The sequence below is a fragment of the Zophobas morio genome, unplaced genomic scaffold (genome assembly GCF_036711695.1).
Source record: "Zophobas morio isolate AGI-343-1 ecotype UQ-CSIRO unplaced genomic scaffold, CSIRO_AGI_Zmor_V1 ptg000024l, whole genome shotgun sequence".
In the NCBI taxonomy this organism is placed as follows: Eukaryota; Metazoa; Arthropoda; class Insecta; order Coleoptera; family Tenebrionidae; genus Zophobas; species Zophobas morio.
Window position 1 is genome coordinate 4,976,650 of NW_026972129.1, and position 24,492 is coordinate 5,001,141.

The window sequence follows — 24,492 nt, forward strand, 5'->3', positions numbered from 1 at the left end:
CACAGACCACATTATCAACAGCAGCATTATTATTCATTTAATACTATTAACTCGTTACAACTTTTTCTGCAAACAGGGCTAAAATATCACAAAGCAATCAGTAAACAAGGCGAAATTGGTGTTAAAATTGTATTTTATTGTATGATTTTTTTTTTATTAAGCAAACCATTCAGAATTTAATATGCAACTCGCTATTAAATTTTAAATATGTGTCAAATTAAATCTCTTATTTTTCGTAATTTTTACTTTTTAAAAAGTATATTAGATATATATGACATTTTAGTTTTAACATTTGGAATGTATTTTATTACCTCTCGAATACAAGCTAGTTTTTTAATGGAATATAATCATTGTCTTGTACCACCTGATAAACAACTGTATAATTAATTAACAAACAAGAAAGAAGAAAATCCTTAACAACATAAAATGAAGTTTTTTAAAACTGTACACCACAAGACTAACTAATGAGATCACTTTGATTACGATTAAATTCTCTTCAGTATACGCTTACACATACCTACTCTGACAATTTGTTTAAATTACATGAATTACTCACTGCTAGTTTTATTGTTCGAAAACATTCCAAATGTTGCATAAATATCATTCCCAAAAACATTTAACAATTTTTGAAGATAAAATTCTGGTATAATTATTAATTTAATTTAAGCATCATTTAGTTTACGTATGAAACTGTAACATCAAGTTTCAAGTTACCATAACAATTTTTATACTTTTTCCGGTATAAAATTATGCGTGCGTGAAAAATATTCAATGCACAGGAAAGAGGTTGAATGCACTTAGAATTATAACCAAATAAATTAGTACGTATGTTTATTACAGGGGCAAAATCGTTCACAAGACAATACACGATAACGGAAAATGACAGACTATAATATATTATCTCAAAATTATTTCAAAAAATGTATCAGTTATTTGGAAAGAAAATGCAACTGTTATTCCACAATTATTTCAGAATAAATATACTCTGCATTTTCACTATTATTGCCGCTAGTCCTAAGTGTTATTAAGTGTTTTATGACAAAATACCGAATCGTAGATAACTCCATCAAAAAAATGGAGAACAACCAAGATTATTCGTATTTTATTTTAGATAAAATATTGATACAAATAATAAAATTGGATAAATTGAATTTTTTAACAATTTATTAATCGGTAGAAAACATTTTAACGTACTGAAATGAAACACATCAAAAATCTAAAGTCGATAAATTTAAAATGAAACTTGTTTTTCTTTTTGTTTACCAAGTTACATCGCGATTTTGTTTAATAATAGCACTGATCCACTAACAGTCATCTTCCATCTTCCTGTTATTTTTCCTTTTAAGTAAGGATGAGCCAAAACTGAATCAGTAAATATTTTGTTTATCTTAGACGTTAGGTTGTTAATTACTTTATTACGTATATAAAAGAAAAAACTGTTATCGACGATATTAAATGCACATTTAATGTTTTGCGACAGGTAGAATTCTATAAAGGTTGAAGGAATTTAAATTAAAACATTTAAGAAAGCAAGTAAAAGTGAAGGGTGTGTTTCGCATTGCTATTAAGATGTATAAGTAATTTAGTTTAATCAACGAGTGGGCAAAATATTTAAATTTTTGTAGCTCCATTAGTAATAACACTAATATATTAGACATCTTGTTTATGGGCATGTTTTCTGACGACTTTCCACTGATACCTATTTTACACGGCGGACATGTTGGCAACATTGAATCGAGCAATCTGTTATTAAATATAGTAACAGGTTCCGAAACTAAATAGATAATAATAACCACAGTAAAAGGAAAGGTGAATCTTAACTTTCTACTGGGCCAAGTTCATCTTATACTTTTAATTTTATCCCACACTGCATTATTTTGGGTGTGTCGCGTGCTAAGGAAACCTTTTCTTTACATTTCACTGTGCCTTTGGGTTATTATAATCATTCGTCCATGACCTACAGATTTAAGTGAATTCAACAAAAGTAAGATATTGTACAGTGTCGTAATTATGTAGCAGAGGAACAATTTGGTGAATTACTGTATATTAAACTGTGTAATATTATATTTGCAGTTGCATTACTATGAATTATTTTGATTTCATTATATTACTTTACTTGGAATTAATATTTCCTCAGTGTTATTTGAATTTTATTCTCATTTGAAACGCTTTCTCTCCAGGCAAAAAGTGAAGACTAATTTACAACAAAAATTACACAACATTTCAATAAATTCTAATCGATGTTTTTATTTTGCACACATTTTATACTTGTCATTAAAACATTTCTTGAATCTGCATTTGCAAATATTAAGTGCACTTACCAATACGTAACATAATTAACGAAAGCTGTGAAAGTCTTGACATAACGCAGTTTGGAAAATAACTCTTTTTTTTCTAAAATTCAGGTAAAAATAATAATTAATTTAGAATAAATATTTACTTGAAAGAACAGTTTACAGACAAGATAAAAGTTATAGACTCAAAGAGTGGATTCCTGTAAAAATTAATTTTATAACTAATTTATTTAATTTTAATATATTTAGGTTACACTAAAATAAAAACGATGAAGATAAGAACAGCACCTTTGCATACCTATTGATTTCGTTTTTCTAAATCGACATTACAAGTAACTAAATTAATACTCATCAGTTGCTTACGGATTTTCGCAAATATTTTGACAACTGTATTTCCTAACTGGCTAATTGTGAAATCTGTTACAAAGAACAGGAATTTTAAATTTTATAAACAGTAGAAATTTAACTCGAAACATTATAGAAAAAGAAATCGATCGAAGCCGATTAAAATTAAAGTGGAATTATCATAAAAATTAAAACACCTTGAAAAGTTTTAACAGTGGCAAAACAAGTCAATGTAGGTGCGGCCGCAACCGGCAAAGCTAAATAAATTACCCAAACTCTCAGATACCACATAATTATGAACTTTTGCTACAGTTAGCGCCACAAGTCTTTCAACAAAACACAGGAGTGCAAAAAATATTGATATTATTAGGAATGAAAATAATTTTATAAATAATAAAGCTAAGATAGTAACTGATCTACCGCACTCCAAGCGTGCTCTGGCTGCTATTATCAGTTATAGCTAACAATAAAATATGAATGCATTAATACATTACGAAAAAGAAACATAAATTTCAAAGAAAATTTTGAGACGACGTTGTCAAATTATGATCAGCGATTCATCATGTTCACTACAACCCTAAAGCGTACAAAATTTTAAAAACAACTTCGTATTTTTTAAAATAAATTTACTTGTACAGTTTTGGTAAGGAAAGATAGTATATGAACAGACGAATTTTGATTAACGTTTTACCTTCTACACGATAATTTTAGAGTTCGCCTCCAACTCCATAGTAATCTGGTCCAGAACCATACTGTGGGCTAACGAAAGCCCACCTGATTTTTGAAATCTATGAGTGGGAAAAAAGGGAAAAAGAATTCCACTGGAAACAAGTTCTATGTCAACAGCATGCGAAAAAGTTTGTTACATTTTCGGCAAAGAAGACTAACAAGCTTCTCGATTTGACAAAGAATGAACTTTGACAGGTAACAAACACTGCCCTGTACGAAATCATCTCGTAAAAATGGACAAGACCCAGGTTAAGACGTGTCGAGTATGTGAATGGCTACCTACTTGCGACGGTCTGTTTCGCAAAAGGCTGCAATATTTGGAAGGGGCGTACTCTCAAGTAATTGATGCAGCTCCTAAGGACTTTGCCAACTTTGCAACAAATTTGAATCACCACACTTCTATCCATCTTGATCTGAACAATTTGTCTGTATAAAACCCCTTTTAACTGTCATTTAATAAGAATTAAAAAATGTTTGTCCCCACAGCGACGAAGTTTTTTTTTTTCAAAAGCATTAGTTCAGCAGGTGTGCAGACACATTTCATACATTTTGTATATTGCATGTTATGTTAAGTAGTTTCTAGACGTTTCCATGCGGGTTACTTCAAAATAACAGTTTTTTTTTATTTTTCCCACATTATCTTTGACATTTGCTTTCTAAATTTAAAGACTATGAAATTTTGTTGTTTTATCTGCAACAGAAAACAAATATTTTTATAAAACAATTAAATAGCACGCGCTGATATTTCGATAAACAAATTTATTTCCCGCTGGCTATAACAAATTGCCATAAATTGCAGATGGCACGAGAAGAGTAAAGTTCATTTTATTTCATAGTTGCAAAGATCAGCTGAAATGTTGGTTTTTGAAACGAAAAACTGGGAGATGTATCTGTTTTTATGTGCCTCACAACTAAAATACAACTCGTAAATTAGGAATCTTCCACGATAACATTACATGCATGTTTAAAAATATATACATTTAGTAAAATTAATGTGATAAATATATATTTACGGATAATGCAGTTTTTTTTACTTCCCGAGCTTCGGAAGTATTGTCATAGGCTCCATCCAATGAAACTGCCAACTTTCATGTTTTCTCAACGTTTCATGACCCTTTAAATACAAAAATATGTCTCGTTTCGATAGGTCTGTCGTCTATGTGGATTTTTATAAGACAGATAATCTTCCAAACCATTGGATCGATTGTCATCAAATTTTATGTGTAGGTCTGTGTTACAGGTAAAACCCATTTTCAGTTAAAACTGGTTAAAATTAGTTTTTACTAAACGCCGTTGATACAACTAGAATTTACTGCCGTTTGAAAATTAATGCCAGTTAAAACTAGTTCTAACCAGATAAAACTTTTTAATTAACATCAACAACGTGAATGTGTGAACAAGAATTATTAATGAATATTTTAAAAAGCAATAACATGCATTTTTTTAATCCTTTTAATTTAACTTTTAACTTAATCGTTTCGACAAAATGCGTTTTATCTGGTCAGAACAAGTTTTAACTGATGGCCATTTTTAAATAGCAGTAAATTCGACTTGTGACAAAGGCTTTTAGTATAAACTAGTTTTAACTAAAGAAAACGCGTTTTAACGGAAAACGAGTTTTGACTGTAACATGTATATTAGGGATTTTGTGTAGATGATAAAACGTAAATCAAAATTTGCCCGATCATTCCCAGTAATAACGAGATGATGTGATTTCCAAAATTTTATGAAATAATATACTCCTACACTTGCGGTTGTGAGCCCATGTTGAATTTCTACCGTAGAGACCCAGATTTTTGGAAAAAAATTAAACTGTAGCAACGAAAATTAACGTATAACGTTATACGTTAATGTTCTTTGACTGTAGTACAAGATTTTGCAATTGAATTTTGAAACTGCAAAACCGAATGCTATGAAATCTTGCAAACGTTTTAATGTTATCGTAAGCCTAGTAAATCGTTAATCAAAATTTATCTGTTTTATCTCCTCTCAAAAAACTGATGACGTCATGTCAAAATTTTCTCGAATAAATCTTACCCAAAATAATCGAAATAAATTTTATTTAAAATATATAAAAAAGATTATGAATCTATACTTCTGGTTTATCAATACATTCACATTTTTTTCGAATTGCTTATCCAGGGTGACACAAAAAAAAGAAGGAAACGATTTATTTTATTGAACAGTTCAAAGAGGAGTTCACCGCATTTTTATAAAAATTTGAGAATGCAGTACTGTTATTAACAATAATACACTATGTCCTTGCTAAAATATGGACGACATCATTAGAAAATTTTGTTATAGAAGAACTCATGCTTGTATTGAGTTTATACGTTACGAGGTTATGTTGTTCACGTTTATATACCTAATGGCGAAAGTTAAAAGTTGGTTATTTCCAACGTCACCCCAACGGCGTGCTAACTTCCAACAGCAACGTCAACGGATAATATAAACGACGCATACCTTTGCTGCATATTTATCTTGCAACGGCAACGTCAACGGCGAACAGCAACTTCAGCGGCAAGTTTATAAATCGACCTTAAGTGTACACAACTCTGTGTGTAAGTAAACATTTATTCAAAATTTATCCCTTTTAATCTCCCCCAAAAGTGATAACAGCATCTTACAATTTTGTCCAATGAATGTAGATAATTGGAAAAAAAATTACAATTATATAACATTTTGCAGTTTAGTTAACTTTGAAATCGCAAAACCGAATGGTCTGAAATATGTTATACTTGTAAGCATAGTGAATCAGTAATCAAAATTTATCCGTTTAGCCCATCTCAAAATTTTACTGAATAAATCTTATCTAAAATACGCAAAATATGATGACTCGTTTCTTGTGGCTTATCAACGGATTCATAGTTTTAAAATTATGTAACAGGGTGACACAAAACAGTTAATGAATTAGGAACTTGATTTTTTTATTTGAACGTAGTAGGTAGTTTACATTTTCAGCTTTCCTTTTAATAATGATTTATGAAATCCCAAAGTCCATGTTAACCAACCGGGTGTAGTACATTTCGGTTCATATCTAATATTTTTTGAGATATCATGGCGATTTAAAAAAAAATAGCAGTAGATGTATTACCAAGTTACCAACGATATCGCACCTCTTCAAATTTATAAGATTTTACGTACTTTTAATTGTCCCTAATTTCTAGAAAATCCATTATGTATTCTATAATATAAACTGTAAAACTAAAAATTTAAATATGCAGGAAAAACTTTTTCGCCATATGCGTTATTCAATGGAAAACAAACATTTTTAAAAAATAGAATTGACAAGTACTTTTAATTTTATCTAATTCTGAATATAACTCGCATTCGTTTGAGTAATATGTATACATTTACCTATCAATAGTGTCGAAATAGAGTTAAATTATTATTAAACCATAGATAAAAGACCTTTTTACATTCCATTTTGTGTAATATTTGCATAAAAATTTTTACAAACACGTCATCAATTTTCATATTGCGAATGAATGCAAATCTTAACGTACACTTAAAATGTCAGAGCAACAAAGTTGACAGTTTTGGAGATTATCTGTTCAATATATTTCCTTCAGACAACTATTATACGTTATACCTACGTCTTCCATCATTAGGAAAATCTTGACAGCAACAGCATTCTTTGTGAGGAAATATTATGAGATCACCGTCGGAATACATTGTTTGTTTGTTGTAGGTAACTGTTATAAATATATAGAACAGTTAGCCCGTAGGCAAAAAACATTAACTGTTATTTAATGTGTGGGTGTCATTATATTATTCATAAGAAAGTCAACATTGTTTTAAAAGATATCGATAATTTTTATATTGTAAATAGATATACCGGATATCTAAGATATCTTACTCCTTTTTTGTTAATCACGGAACTCGATGTGGGTAATATATTTTACAGCTCATAGTTTTGCTGTTTCCTCGGATCTATCTTATCATGTGTCGCCTGTGTATTGAAAAATTATTACACCGATAATACCTAAAACTACCAAATCAATCATTATTAATATTCAAATTAATTAATTAATATTATTAAGTAAACGGTAGTCCAAGCATGTACTCCTACGCGCCTTGACCCTCGTTAGGTAAACCTGGAGGTCCTATTTTCAACTTCACATACATATATGTATCAATATTTGTTGTCTTAAAGGAATACTCCTTTTACTTGATGCAAAAATTATATAATGAGGTTCTTACAATTTTTTGCCAAACTCTACCATTAATTTATATCTAGTTATTACAAAAGGACTAAACCCTCCTCGACTAAACCTTATTATTTCATCACGAAAGTTGATAACTTCATCTCAGAAAAATACAATGTATATAAATGTTTGTTACATTTGTATAGTATTTATGCGAAATGTGCATTACAAAAAGTTTAAAAAATAAATGTTTCGAAGAATTTACTTTATTTATTATCTCAGAAAGAATTTATTTAATTTCAGAATGATTCTAAAGAACAGTCCTGTTATTATTAGTGTGATGTGTTCTTCAAAAAGTTCGTGAAGACGGCAAACAAAAGTTGTTAAATAGATACATTTATTTTTCTTAGAAGGTTACGTTGTCATTAACGTTGTACTGTACATATTAAAATAAATAAAATCTCCATCGCGAATAATTAACAAAGATTATTACGCAAATCTTTTGAAAAGTAAATTTTAATATGTCCAAAGAAAGTTTGGTGTAAATAACAGATTATTTGTGGCATTTAAGGTTTGCAGAATAAAATTTATAGAAACTTGTTGCAGCTTACTGATAAAAAAGTTGCTTAATATATTATGCTTTTCTCAGTTGTCAACATATGAATTTTAATTATCAAAATCGAGTAATAAAGTTCATGTTACTGTCGTAAAACATGCCATTTTTACTTATACAGTGTAATTTCCATTCGATATTACATATGTATACAGAGTGAGTCACTATGCGCGCGGTCCTTGATAATTATTAGAGATAGAAAAAAAGTCAAAGACCAAAGTTGTACGCTTCTTTAAGGACTACACTCAAAATTATTTTTACCGGTTTTATGTAAACTATTTAATGCTTGACTGGTTGAATTTTTAACATTTTCGGACAATACGTCGCCTAAATCCATGATTTTTCTAATTCTGTTCACAAATTTTTTAGAATAAACGGCAAAATGTAACTATGACACCAAAATATATCATTTTTATTTAATTTTTGGATTATTGGTTTAAAATGGGCAGAAACCGATAAAATCTTGAACACACCACGGATGTAAACGGTGCCATAACGGCCTTAGCCGTCTTAAAATGTTATGGCACTCTTTTACATCCTAAATATATACTAACTATACGGAGGATTCTATTTCTAAGGCGTAACACACAACTTAGTTTTGGTAAGTGGAACATCCCATATGTCTTTACATCTTTTATTTACGTTTTCTTAGCCTCTACAACCACAGTTTACTTTTAAATTCCGATTCAATGTTGCCACGTTATTCCAATTTTCTTGAATTTTTTTAACAATGGAAGAGTTCACAAAAAAAACGTACTAGGCTTCTTTTTAAAGTCTGCCTTACAATATTTTATGGAAGGATAAACAAAGATACGCGCTGTATTGTGGTATCAACGAAATCAAATTTTAATATACAGAGTGTTTATAAAAAATTCTAAAACTTTAAAATTTTCAAATATGGACATTTCTGTTTTTTCAAATGGAACACCCTGCATTTTATTAGTGTATCTTACTCTTTTGTGTCCTCATTCTTCTAACATTGCAATGTATCCCTTAAAAAAGTAAAAAACCGCAGGAATTATCAACTTTAAATATAGAAGACACTCAGCAAAAAAGAAATAAAATAAGATGCAGTAATAAAATATAGCGTCTTCTTTTTGAAAAAACTGAAATATTTGAAAATTGTTATATATATTTTGTTTAAACCCTCTGTGTATGAAAATTTAGTCTCTTTCATACACATACCTTTTTTTATCTCTCTACAAAGTGTAACCACATTTTAAAAATAACCCTAACTTTGATTTTTTGTGAACCCTTTCATTGTCAAAAATTTCATGAAATTTGAAATAACGTGGTAACGTCATATTGTAAAAATAAACTGTGGTACATAGCAATAGAATAAATGTCACCTAAAAGGTGCAGAATAGCATACTTCTGTACATGTAACTTCTCAATCCATTCTTATTTTTTAGAATTGTTTATAACACAGGATTTCTGAAAATATGTATATGAATGAAACAACGTATTTTTGTATCGGGTATGATTCAGTCAGAGACAGCTCATCTAACCTTCCTAAAATTTCAGGTAAACAGTAAGTACTGTTGTTAGTGTTACACTGTATGTACGACAATTGATATATTTGTCTCCACTAAAAAGATTAACGACAGTATCAGAACATCTCACTTGAAACATATACCGTAGAGTACTTCTTTACCTGTAGATTAATAAATTAATAATAATCATCTCCTCTTTTTGTTTTAGCACAAATTTACAGAATCAAATTTTATAATTTATCTAAGAAACCGACTTGTTTAAAAGCCTTTATTTTTTGTGTTCTAAAAGCAAAGAAAGTTCTATTTAAATAACTTTATATATCCATATTTTTAAACCAAATTTCGTTAATACAAGTTTGGTAAAACCTTTAAATTTTACGTTTGAAATTGGCTATTTCTTCTTTTTTTTTGTTAAACGTTACCACTTTGCACCAACAAACAGGATACATAGCAAAAGATAATGATAAAAGATGAGGGCGAAAGCATCCGACCTTAAAACAATACTTGATCAAGGACATAACACAACACCGTTACTGTTACATTCACTCAAACCGCCCATGCCTCCTTCCTGATTTACTTTGCAGAAATGTATGACATTTTATAATATGCATGATTCCATGTTTTGCATCCGCCTTGTGATATTAACCAAGATAAAAAACATTCATATTTCAATATGGAATTTGCGTGGATCAGCGTAACATTCAAAACAACTTTTTAGAAACATTTACTTCTTATGAAAATAGAAAGTTCGCGGGGCATTCCAAAGTCGCGGATTTAACAGGCGTACAAAACGGCATTCGCCCGACAGGGTCTCAACTGTTACAGGCTTCTTTTCTTACGATGACCTTTTATTTTCTAATGTTAAAAAAACATATACCTATACAAAATTATAAAAATCAAAAAAATTCGACAGTAAATTAGCAGCCTAATTACCTTTTGAACTCCACCACTTTTATTTGACGAGTTTAAAAAATGTTACTAGACGAAGATTTGACGTTTTATTAAAATCTTGCTTGCAAACTTTTTCGTTTCCAGTGCAACAAAAGTATCAAATAAAGTCAGTTTTCCTGAAAACCTAGGAATCATTTTCTTTCCAACATTGCAGGCTCTTTTCACTGTTGTTGGTCGATCTTCAAATTCAAACGCCCAAATTTTGAATTACTGCTTTGTTTCTGTTTTCAAGTTTCATCACCTTTAACAATTCTGCAACACGTTTGAAGTCCCAACTTCAAAGATACCCAGCATGCAGCGACAGCAATTTAAACGTCAGTATTTTTGTTCTTGGGTCAGATTTTGAGGCACCCAACGTGTTATAATATTTGTTTCCCGAACATAAGCCAAAGAAGTACATATATGCATGGATATAGGAATATCGTGTGAATGGTAAAACGCTAACCAAAATTTGTCTGATCATCCCCACCAACAATTTGATGACGTCCTCTCAAAAGTTTGTTTTATTAAGTATATAAAATAACATAGCCTTGTACTTGTGGTTTATGGATCCACCTTGAACCTTTACTCTAGGCATTTAAATTTATAGAAAAAATCGAAATTGCGTCATCACATTTTATTCAAATAACTACTGGAGTATATATTGAATTTCTAACTCGAACGTCGCTGGCTTGATTGACCCGTGGATCACAATTTTGTTTAAACTGTAAGTAGTGTCATATCTATCTATATTTTTTATTATTAGTGTTGCACGTGTACTGCACGTGTAGGAATTGACATATACATCCTTGCTGAAATATTGATCGGAACATTTTACAATGGTAAAACTCACTGGAAAGCTCAACAAGAATATACATCATATTTATACTTCCCAACCGTAAGCTACTTTTTTGTAATGCATAAAGATTCTCATACATAAAATTCCACAAAATCAAATTTTATAACTTGAAGTACGATTTCTTTAACTATACTTCAGAAGCGAGGGAAGTTTACTCTCAAATGTTGACGTAAAATGGTGTCTATTGCTGTCGATTCAATATTTAGAAAGTACTGCATCTCGGGACATGTAAGTCGTCGCTGTTTCCAGTTTTTCAACAACATTCACATTTTCTTGTGTGGTTGTTGTTACGGATCGTCCACTTTTTTCTTCGTCCGCCAACGATACCTGCCTTCGTCTAAGATAACCGTAGAAACGGTACACCGCTGCTTTAAAAGGGCTTTTATGTCCAATGACTGTTATAATTTTTTAAAGCTCGAAAATGTTGTCTGCTTAATTCCATCATCACAATGAAGACTTAGCACTGCCACTACAGACCAAATGATTTGAGGAGGCACGTGAATTATAGTATGATAGAATACTACTAATAATGCAATGTTGTTACAGTTGCCAAAACTTTTGAGACGACCTTAGTAGCTATAATATGATAGCAGCAACATTTCTATAAACCAAATAATTGAAGGCTATTCATAAACACATTATTCTTTTAGGTGTTACTAGTAACAACTTTTCCACAGTCGGTTAAATGCGAGTAAATATGATGTGGAAGAGATATAACATATATCTTAGAGAGACAATAACTATTACACTAAGTATTATTTGCAACTTACACCCTTATAAAAATATTATTATAAAAATTATTGTATTCTTATTATTTCATTATTGCAACTGCAAGTACATTTTGTAAAATTACTTCTGTGTTACGAAAAATTTTATGACTACGGTCAAATTTAACACTTTGTAACTATCGGTTAACACAAATTAAGCTATTGTGAATTAAATACCTATGCAAATTTCCAACAAAATCCAAAATGTTTACACATCAACATTTTTAACTTATCAATTTAATAATACACAAAGCAATGAAACTTCTGTGGCGTCATCTTAAAATTTTGGTAGATAAATTCCTTCCAAAATGTGCAAAATATTATAAGTCTGTATTTGTGCTTTATCAATACATTCGCATTTTTTAGAATTGCTTATACAGAGTGAAAAATTAATGAATAAAATCAATTTACTTTATTCATTAAATCAACAACGGCTTACCTCATTTTCCCGAAAATTTGAAAATACAGTACTATTATTGTGCTATTATCCGTATTACTAAGAGTATCATATTGTACCTATCCAAATTGATCTTTGTGTCTTTGCTAAAAGTCTGATGATGTCATCGCAAAATTTTGTTATAAAAAACACATTTAAAATATACGAATAGTATATTTCTTTACCTGTAGTTTCACATTTAACAGATATCTTTACTTTATTTAAAAAAAAATTAAACAAAATTCGCAAAATCTAATTTTACTGTTTATCGAGAAACTGGAATTGTTTGATTGTACTTCAGGGGCGGGGGAAGTTCTGTCTAAATAACGTTAGATCAGTTTTTTGGAGAATGCAATTAGATACAGAAATCCATTACTAATTATTATAGCTTAACTGCTTTAGCACCAAGAATGCTTTCCTTTCGTATTAAACACATATAGGGATTACAGGGTGATTCAGCCTAAATGACGAATGTGATTTGTGGTTAGCGGCAACCCATTTTATATTCATTTATTCCTTGATTCATACTAGAATTTCAAAAATATCACAAATCCACGAAGTCTGTGGTTTTAAAAACATCAAATTTTACAATCATTTAAAATAAAAGCTGATGAAAATAATTCTCTGAGAATGATTTTCACGAATCCATCATGGATTTTCTTGTGGTAAATTGTTTGTTTACATAGCCATCGTTGGAAAATTTGGCCTTATCACTAAATAAAATGTTCCTAATACAATTGGGAACATTCCCTGTTCCCAAACAAAATTGCAAAATGCTAAAGTCAGTCTCTTATAGTTCACGAACTAACTGCATATGATACGGGTGGAGTTTGTTAGCCTTTAACATTCGACAAACAGAAGATTGTCGAAATGTGTAGCGGTTAAAACACGTCTCCGTTTACTCACACCAATCGTTTTGTAATTTCCTTTCAAGTCTTTTGAAAATTGTATCTGTTAGATATCTATGTTCAGGATATCTCTTAGCGTACAAATTTGCTGCTACCAGAGCATTTTTTTAACTCTCTATAAATTAATGTTTCCTCGATATTGGTAAACGAATATCTTGGCATTTCTGCAAATAATTTTCAAGTGCTCAAAATTGAATTGGATTCATGATATTTTTGAAATTCTATTATGAATCAAGGAATAGAAGAAAAATGTATTTTGGGGTGCCTATCGAAACAGGTCAAATTCGTCATTTACGTTGAATCAGCTTGTATATCAAACGGATTTGGAAATTTCACTATACTTTTTATGCGTCAACAACTGGCAACTCCCTAGCGTTCCAAGATGTTAATGTATGCAAATGACCTGAAACTGTACAGTGATCCCACCTAAATCACGATATTATATGTCAAGATTTAAAAATCCTATTCCATTGGTGTAGTCTTCAGCAGCTCCTACCACTAAATCTGGATCAATGCACGGTTTGGCGTCTCATCAAAAACAATCTTCACGAGGAATACGTAACTGGTAGTATCGCAGTGCAATTTAAACATTATTAGTTATTACCTCAAATGATCTAAATTAAGAAACCGAGGTAGCGTCGGTGATAAAAAAGGCAAACTACATTTTATTTTTCTTTAATGCTTCCTTCTATGGACCTTCTGCAGCATTAATTGTTAAACTATTTATTGTCGATGTATACACGTTCTATATTGAAATTTGTGGCTCTTGCTTGGAACATGATCTACGTTGATAATTGTTCGATAACAAAGAATTTGTTTAGTTTTTACCTTATAGTATGCGTAAATGTGGCCCAACTAAAATGAAACAGACGGGATCGTAGGCGCTGATTATGTGAAAATGTCGATTTTTAATTCAACTTCGCAGTTCCAATTAATAAATTTGCAGTGTACAGTGATTTTGCTCTGCCACTTTTTGGTAAATTTAAGCATGGCATTCCTTGTTCACACTCAGATTATATTGTTCGATAAATCGTTGCAGAAGATATATTTTGATCACGGAAAATGTTTAAAATTTGACTTTTAGGCAACTGTCCAAGACATTGCGGCAAAAATTATTCGACTTTTGACAATGATCATTATAAATTTGATGTTAAAGGAAGATTTGTTTATCATGACACTTTGATCCTACGACAATTATTGCTAATTAGCTACTATTTTCTCAAAACTTTCGTGACATACGTTAGTTAAATTGTTACGCACACAAATGATTTGTTTTCATGTTTTCAATAATAAACCTTATTAGTAACCTTACGCAATGTTCATATTAGAAATGGACTATTTATTGTTGTTTTACGTTTTTATAGAACGTTGGCCTCACACGTTGATCGATGTAATGAAAATTGGTCTAAAGAGTTTAGACAATACTTCCCTCGCTGTCGGAAACTCGATATATTAAAAAAGAAAAAGATTCCGAGATCTAAAAATCTTCTCGTCAGCTTACTTGTTGTCAAAAGTGTGACTTATTTTATTCCAAGTGTGCTTGGCATAAGATTTTTTAATTTGAAAAAGAAAATTTGTTAAGTTACCTTACTTTGCTGAATTAAAATGGATTTAATTTGTTGGGCTTTATTTGGTTCTACGCATGGAGTCTATTTGGATCACTGTGATCCAAAGTAGGCCCATTTGCATCATTTTTTATAAACAATAATAATTTTTTTGTTTGATAATAAATGGTATACAAATATATGCTCTACTAATTATTCAATCGTTAATCTTTGACAAGAGGTTATTAAATTATATTTTAACCATCTATTTACCTCTTTAATAATTTTTCAAAGCTTACGTGGGCCTTAATTGGTTGAGGCACCTTAAGAGAGCATTATGTTTTCCCAAATTCCCACGGCTCCCTCGACCAATAATTTCGATTTTTTTTTAAATCATGTGAATCTTCAGACTGCTTTAAAGAAAGAAATTGCCAAATTGTTAAACATATATTTTTTGGAAAATAAAGAGCATTATTTGACTTCTTGGAAGAAAAACCCGCGAAGTATCCTTTCACTTGAAAAATTTTCTCGTCGCAGCTCGGACATATATTATACTTGAAGATAAAATGCATTTCTCAAAGTTTAACTGTTACATTGTTAATGGTGTATATTTACAGTTTAATTATAACTATTAAATCATACATTCTTTAAAATGACCCCACCCCACTGGTTATCATTCGAAAAGTAAATACTACATTTTTGTACAAATTACTTAGAATGCGACCTTCACTTTATTAAAAATACGCTTGTATGGAGTTAAAATCTCTTACTTTCATACAAAAATTCATAAATTTATTTACTGTAAATGTTACGACATGACGAGATAACAAACGAAACCAACCGTTAACTTGCAAATATTCGTTTACAGTCATTTCAGATTATGAAATTTCAAGCCTAAAGAACAATTATTTTGGCAAATTTCTCCATCTGTTTTTTATTGTTTTCCTTTAATTTACGTGTTCTGTGCTTCACGAAAAGACAAGAAAATTAAGATGAAAAAAAAGTGTAGCAGAAGGAACTTGAATTAATTAATAGCTAAATAATACCTGGAGACATGTATAATTATGCTAATGTTTCTTGTGAACTGAGTATCTTCCGAAACTAGCTAGATCTGATTACTTTTTCAATCCTTTGTCAATTTTTGCTGGAAAATTTTACTAGTTTTTCCTACAAACATGTACAGTTGCGGGCACGGAATCTCAGGCAGGGTTTTTCTTCTCAAAAGTCAAACTCCCATTTCCCGTTCGGATAGTGCACACTGTTAGTCTTTCATAAATAAATATTTTCACTCAAAGTAAATATCGTATTCCAACAAATTAAAAGAATATTAGTGGAAGGGCGCATATCAAATGATTTTGTTTTAATTGCGTATATTAGCATTAATTCTTACTTTCAAATAATATATTTCTAATATTACTTACTATGAGGTCATTACTTGTAAGATTTTATTTTTTGTTTGTTATGGCCAATAACATTGTTAAAATAAGATCAACCGTTTAAATACAACGTTGAGCTAAAAAAGTGTGGCCACAATCACACACACGTCCTAATTGCGTGCTACATTGCTGTGTAAATTCTAATTAGCATTTTAGTTATAGATTCCGCGATACGATTTGTAGAGTTTTAGATAAAGTACAGCTATTCACAAAATGTTTTTTTGTACTACTTATTAGTTCCATCACGAAACAAAAACTAAAATAAATCCAAAACGTAAAAATTCGAAATTTACCGGAAAAGAGTAATCTTATTATTATTAGCAAATGAAAAGCAGTGCAGATATGTACATGTGTAATAAATAAGTGCAGACACCATACGGCAAGAAACGTTATAGAAACAACGGTATATGGAACCAGGTGTTTATGTCACGAACTCTTGATTGCCAGACAGAAACCAAATGGATTATAGGTTACGCATAGCATCTTACACAACCGATTATAATTTAGAGCTGAATACTTGAATTCACGATTTTATTAGCAGTTGTATCGACATTAGAGATACATGACCACATCAAAGGAAAACATTTCAATTATACTTGGCGATAACTATAATAATACATTCGACGAACATAAAATAGATATACAACATAAATAAATATATATTTACAATATGTACGTCGTAAACAAGCACGAAAGTAGTATTTGTAGCGAAAAATGCATGTTACGTTTAAGCAAAACAATTAAAATTATTAAACTTTCCTAGAGAAAATATTCTTTTCAAATGAAGTGATATATTTTTTAAATCTATCTGATAATCGTTCCTTCACTCCTATTTTTTTTTTTTTTCAAATCTCAGATGTTTATAGAAGATGCAAAATATACCCTCTGCTGAACCTCACGTGCAAGTACAGATTAAAAAATAAAACAAAATCTTTTAAAGATGAAGTTAAATTAAACTTTTAAGTTAAAATGTCGCGAACACAGGAATATTTGAATGACTTTATCAAGTGGAATGAAAGTAGAAATTCGTTCAAGCAACTGACAGTTGCATAATCTAAATTTATGGAAATACAACTAAAATCATCAAGTCAACAGAGCGGACGACCGTTTAAAATCACATCCATCACTATTTCCCTTTTTCCTAAATCATCATCCTAACTAAACAACTAGGAATATTAAAAAAGTCATAGATTATATCATTATCATTAGTCTCATATTTTTAACCGTACGTACGAAATATTGTAGCGACAGAGAATTTATAAAAACTTTAGCTCCTATAGCTTATTATAACGTAAAACAGTCTCAAAAACAGTACAACACATAATACCAATTATAAAATAAAGTAAAACCAACTACTTCATTTTATCAATTAAATCTTACTGAGTGTCGTTTGACAGGTTTTAACAATTTAACCGAAATAAAAAAATAAAAATCAAACGAATAACAACCGTAAACGGCTAAATTAATAAGAATAGAAAAACATACATTTCTGATATTTCCCCTTTACCTTCCTCAATACCATTAATTTTGGTGAGACCCACAGTCTCGTGCTATCTTCTCCATAAAATAATTCTTACAGTGTAAAATATGTCACTAACACTTAATTTTGTTTTGGATGTGTAGTCAACAGGTTCTTTTGCCCATGGATTGATAGACACAAAGAAAGTAATATTCAGAAAAATGTAATATATAAGACTTTTACGACTTGTTTGATAAATTTACTTAGAAGTCTTCTATAAAATACAAAATCACAGACACTTTGATACCTACGGTTTGATTTTAAGTTACCTACCTCTGTTTGTAGCAACTATATTTGCCTGTTGTAATCTGAAACAAAAGTAAGATTAATTAGTAATACGTCATTACTACAATTCAGTATTTTTCAATTTCAGATGTAGACAAATTTTACAACTTTTGCTTAATACAGATTAAAATACTGTATATCATTGTAAATTATTGCCAATTACACTACCAAAAGATATCAAAAGTTTAATTTACAGATAATATATTATTATTATATACAAGTTTCGGACACATCGGTGAATAACACATTTAAATGAAGTTTATTGTTTCCCTGCTGTGTTGAATATTTAATGCATAAATCATTTAATGACTTAATGAAATTCATTAGTGGTCCTTTTATAAATGAGCTTTCGTTAAACAATTCCATTTTTAAATCGTCGACCATGATCCCACTTGACGGGAATTCAAAGCTGCTCCACAGGTTCACCTAATTCACACTAACTGCAGTCTCTAATATTAATATTACACAAGATCGCTTCAGGGAGGCAAGTGAGATCTAAACTGAGACAAGAAATAAGTCATTCACTGGTTCCAAGTGAATTTAATTAGCAGTCGTGACTTTCATTACCATTTTGACATTTAGAATTGGGTTGACAAATCCCAGGATTACTATAAAAAGTAAAGAAAGTGCAACCGAAGTTGCAGCAGTTCAGTAATTAAAGGTGTAGACCAAAACCAAAAATTTCAATATACTATTAGAAACAATGACCTCATTTCAACGATAAAATACACTAATCTAAACTTGACAAAAGCAAACTGCATAATGCAACAAACCAACACTTTGCAACTTTGAAATTTTTTAAACTCATACCGCATCAAACCGGAATTTGATGGAAAATTGAATTTTATAAATTTAAACCATTCATATTTTAATATATTCGACGTATTGTCCAGTCAACATTGATTTTCTAGAATCCTGGAAGTATGATTTCCAGCATTCCCGCCTTCTATTTTGGTTGCCATTTTTTTTAATATCACCTTCAACTAACATAAATACAAATTTATAACCACCTAACTACCTTGACGTTAATTTTGATTTTCTGATGAAATCTTTCCTAAACCATCTCATTTTTTTGCTACTGTCCTATATAACTACTTTATTCTCTTTGTTATTGGAAAATCACCTCACCAGTTTCAGGACTAAAAAGCTATCCACAAAACTTTAATTCTTACAGGTAAATTAAATCTTCAAATTTTTCCCCCGTATTAATTCGTGAATATTTATTACTGAAGAAATCTTTATTGAAAATATTTGTTATCCATTACAGGACAAGTTGTATTATCTATTATTAAAAGAATCTCCATTAAATTTTTCTGATTTCAAATAATAAACCCTTATTAAAACTAAGTATTTACACGCTTTTCAGGTAAATAATAGTAATTTTAAGGCCATTTTTTATGAATTTATATAATCCATTATTTGTATTATTGTTTGACGTAACAGCGATAAAAAGGCAAAAAAATCCTAGATCTACAATGAAAAGTTTATTACAAGAAAAAAAGGGAACAGTGAAAGAATACAAAAATTAAAACCTGAACAAATTTACTTTTTATAGTATGATTTCTACTGGAGGAACCAAATTTAATATTCCGTAAATAAAATATTACTTTTACTGTAAAAAGAAATTTACAGTTTGGCGATTTTTAAAAATTTCAGTTACTAACAAAAAGTAAATGAGCCGTATCATGACCGACTGCTTTTCAATGCAAATGCATCTACCTATAGATATCATTTATTTACCGTCAACGGTAATAATTTCTATGTCATCAGAACTGAATACTTATTACATAGATAGTTCATTATATCATTAAGGTTATATGGATTCATTTTTTTTTTATCAAATTACAGTTTGTAAGGAGTCCTAATTATTCTTCATTGAAAGATCAAATAACTGCTAATAACAAAACTAATTTCCTAATTTTGTTAATAAAGATGGATGGAGATAATTAACTGTTTAAAAGAAGTAGTATCTTTGCAATCAAAGTACCCATAAAATAAGAAAAAAATCATTTATTTGAAAGGCGCAATCGAAACTGATCTTGTTTCCGGCGAACAGCTGTACCACTGAACTAAAAGCGTAGAAACAACCATTTCTAAAGAAGTTAGTGTAGTAAAGTATTTTTTTTTCCAATATTTAGAGTCATTGGTTTACCTAATTTATACCTACTTTAATAATTTCATGGCCATTTTTTACACTATTTCAAGGTTTGTGCTTGTATACACCAAAACTGACAAAAGAAGTCGATTCAGTACAACGATATCTTTTTTTTATATGTATAGTGTGAATCAGCTAAAAGGGGATACCTTGAATAACTTTTTATTTACCAGCCAAAAGTAATGAAATTAAATTTGTTATCGGATTTTGTAGGTTTTTTTTCATTAAAAAAAAATAATTTAAATTTCGTTTTTTTAGCTTCACTATTTAATATTCGTAATTTTTTCTTAAAACAAATTATTAATTTTATGACTAACGTTGTTCACTAGTTAGTGCCTCTTCACGTACAATGTGGTAAAATGTTGGACTGAATTGTTCAAAAAAGCATAATAAATGAAATAAATTCATGAATCTCAAAAATAGATGTTTCATTACGTACCTGCTTAACGTAAAAACATGTTTAGAAAACAAGCCCATAAAATGCATTAAGAAAATATTGTTTTCAAAAGCAAATAAAACATATCAAAAGTAATAAATATTGAACTTTACAGAGTATTCTTTTCTCAGTTTTATACTAAATTAAAAATTCAGTTACATTAAAAAAAAATGTGGCGATTTTTTTTTTTAATTATCGTGCTTTCATGTTAATGAAGTGATGCATACATAGAACTCTTTCGTCTTTATTTATACACTAAATGCCACTGCCTTAGATTCGCAAGTAAAAATGTTATTCGGGGTGTCCCCTTTCAGCTGACTCACCCTACACCTTATGAATTAACTTGCAGCAGAATCATTTACTTTATTCTATGAAAGAATTTTATAAAAATTAAAAATTAAGTCTTTTAATGTATATTATCCTACTCATTTAATTCCGCATCAAAAAATTAACAGCTGCTCTACATTTTGCCAAATCCAGTCTGTATCAGTCGGACAACTTTTTTACTACGTTTATCTACTAAGGAAGACGCACAGAAAATAAGTAGTTAAGTATACGTCGCAAGAAACAGTTATCTGAGAGACTGAGAATTGATTCTTTGTCCCACTTTTTAAAATTTCATTAGTGAACTCACAGCCATTACATATCTATAAAGATAATTTAACAGTAATTATAGAACTCACGAATGATATACTAACGTTACACTAATACTATTAAAATAATACCATCTGCGAGATCATTAATAACAAAGATAGAGATTGTTGTCTTTGCTAATAGTACACCTCTTTAGGTAGGTATCTAGGAAGAAAATTGTAAGTAGCAATTTTTCTCCATATAATTAAAGCTTTCCTCATTGTGCTTGGATATCTTCGAGCAATTACATAAATCCTTGCACTTGGATGAGCTCGCCCATGTTACATCGTAATGCCATATGTTCATTAACAATACGTACACGCATAGAATAATGTGAAAAGCGTCTGTAAAATACATCGAATTTACATAAGTCAAGTTCAGGATCACGTTAACAGGCACGGTGGCGTACACACGCATTCAACCTAAAAACTTTGAGAATTTTTTCAAAGATCTATCGAACTATTTCTTTAAAATATAGATATTCTTCAAATTTGATATATCACATTAGTAGATAAAAATATTAGTTATCGTGTTGACAATAGAATTTGTAAAAACTATAGTGTCGCAACTAAATATACTAAAAATTTTATGACAATAAGATAAAACTTAAATTTATACCTGAATACGCATCGAGTCATTACCATTCGAATATAAATATAAATAAATTATTTAAATTTCATCAAGATCCGAGAAATTAAAGCATTGGCTAACATCCATGTAATAAAAACAACATCGTCAGATTGTTGTTAATATAATTGTCCTTCCCGGATAGGGGTTACGTTTCGCCATAGGGGTTATATTACAACACATGGTTGCGTTTTAAATTCGTTTAAGAAATAATTGTTCAGAAATTATGCACGATTTACACTGTTAAGAGGATGTAGTACTATACACACTCTTCAGTGATAAGATCTTATCAAGTGGATGCATCGTTATTAATTTCCTAATTTATTCGCGTAATAACGGATTTTTAGTGTGACCTCGTCAACTTCCATTTTTTGAAATAATTAAAAAACTACTGTTATTTAAAAAAATTTGGTTTTACATCACGGCCGTCTGTAACGGTTAAAATGTTAATATTTGGGAGTCATTCGTGTGAGAGCAATAAAACTCTTATTTTTCTTTTCTCCTTAACACTAAAGAGTAAATCAAACGAAAGAACGCACAACCACAACTTTCTTATTCCGTTTAGATATTTAATAATCAGTATTATTTAGCAAATCAAAAAGAAAACCAGCAATTTTCACTTCTTTGACACAAAAACGATACATAAATAATGAAACAATTTTAATTTCGCGCTACTTCCTATTTCCTGTTGTGTTTTCTAGGTGAAGGCATAATTACTACTATTGTCTAATTAGAATACGCCGTAAAATCATGTACGAAGTTTGGTATTAAATACAGTTATGTAATGTCAGTAGGGCAAGTCGGTATGTAAATAAGAAAATGAGGTGTGGTCCTCCAACGCACGTCTGGCATAAGTTGCTGTTCTTGTGTTTATTGCTTTACCCTTCAAAAATTACTGAAACGTTAAAGGACTGTACATCCTAACAAGATGACTTCGCTTTTGTGAATTTCAATAATAATCACTAAGAGTTAACAAAACGAGACGTCTGATGTTTTATATTAAATCTCAAATGACACACTTTCTTGTGTTTTTCATAACTAATACGAGCAACAATGGTTTTCGTAAATTGATTCACGTACGTAAGTCAAACTAAATATATAAGTCAGTCATTTAAAAATGAAAATTATTTATTATGCCATTATGATTATCAAATGATTATGTGAAGGATGCGGTTAATTTCCCTCAAAAACACGCAGCGTGATTTATAGCTAGTACCGAATTATTCATAGCACTTGAATAATGAATAAACCATACAATCATCATCCACTAATTAATATAACTATAACTATAACTGTAACTTTGTCTTTAAAAGCGAGATTTTTGTACTCATACTAGTTACCGCTAATTGTAAAATCGATTCTCATACTTGCATTTTTCATGAATACATCTTGACGAAAATCATTACCAAGTTTTGAAGAAAAAGTAGTTAAAAGAGAAATGCGGTGGCAATAACACTATATATGTAAATTTTAGTGAGGATTAAAACTTCTTTTTTTAAGATTTTAGTAACTTATGGTACAACATTTTATTTATTTGATTTCTTTTGTTCTAGACCAATCAAGGTTTCTCAAAGTTTTTGGCAAATGTCATAATGGCGTTTTCAATAAAAGAAAAACATTGTTTATCTATTAACTGATGAGGGAGACACTTGTTTAATCCCCATGATAAAAATAACAATACAGTAGAATTTAAAATACTGTAATTGACACAACATTGCTTCACGTGTGTGTTGCGTGTGTCCCATAGCGAAATTACCAAAATACGTTCCATAAAAATATGTGGAACATTTTGCGCTGATTTTTAAATTAGTACAAAGTTTACTATAGGAAATGTTTTTTTTTTTCTACGACTACTATTCAAAATACCAATTTTCGCATTGGAATCAAGGCGTAAAGTTGTCTATTAGTCACGCCGTGCACAATGGTGTGAAAAATTTTTGTTCACAGTGCGCATGCGAGTTCGTATTAAAATCTGCTTATCGTCCTGTGACTTCAACTGTCTTTATATTCTGTCTAATTGAGAAATTATCCGCATATGGAATTAAAGGTTCTTTGTTAAGATGGTTTAGGAGTTACCTAACAGGTCGAGCACAACAAGTCAAATTAAATCGTTGGCTTTCAGATAGTCGGCGTGTACCGTCAGGGGTTCCTCAGGGCTCGATATTAGGCCCTTTGCTGTTTTCGATATATGTCAATGATATTGGTAACCATTTGTTCTGTGATTTTAGCTTATTCGCGGATGATTTGAAAATATATGCAATCATCAAAAACTTCAATGATACTGCACGTCTACAAAGGGATCTAGTCACACTATCTGACTGGTGCGATAATAATA

The 24,492-nt window shown here is 30.2% G+C and overlaps 1 protein-coding gene across 1 annotated transcript in view; it reads right to left on the reverse strand.

The window, feature by feature from the left end:
* Nucleotides 1–24,492, reverse strand: part of LOC135134952 (uncharacterized) — a 77,037-nt gene that overhangs the window by 19,547 nt on the left and 32,998 nt on the right. The window contains exon 2 of the mRNA XM_064063861.1: nucleotides 18,295–18,329. The gene's annotated coding sequence lies outside the window, so the exon portion shown is untranslated. The remainder of the gene's footprint in view (nucleotides 1–18,294; nucleotides 18,330–24,492) is intronic.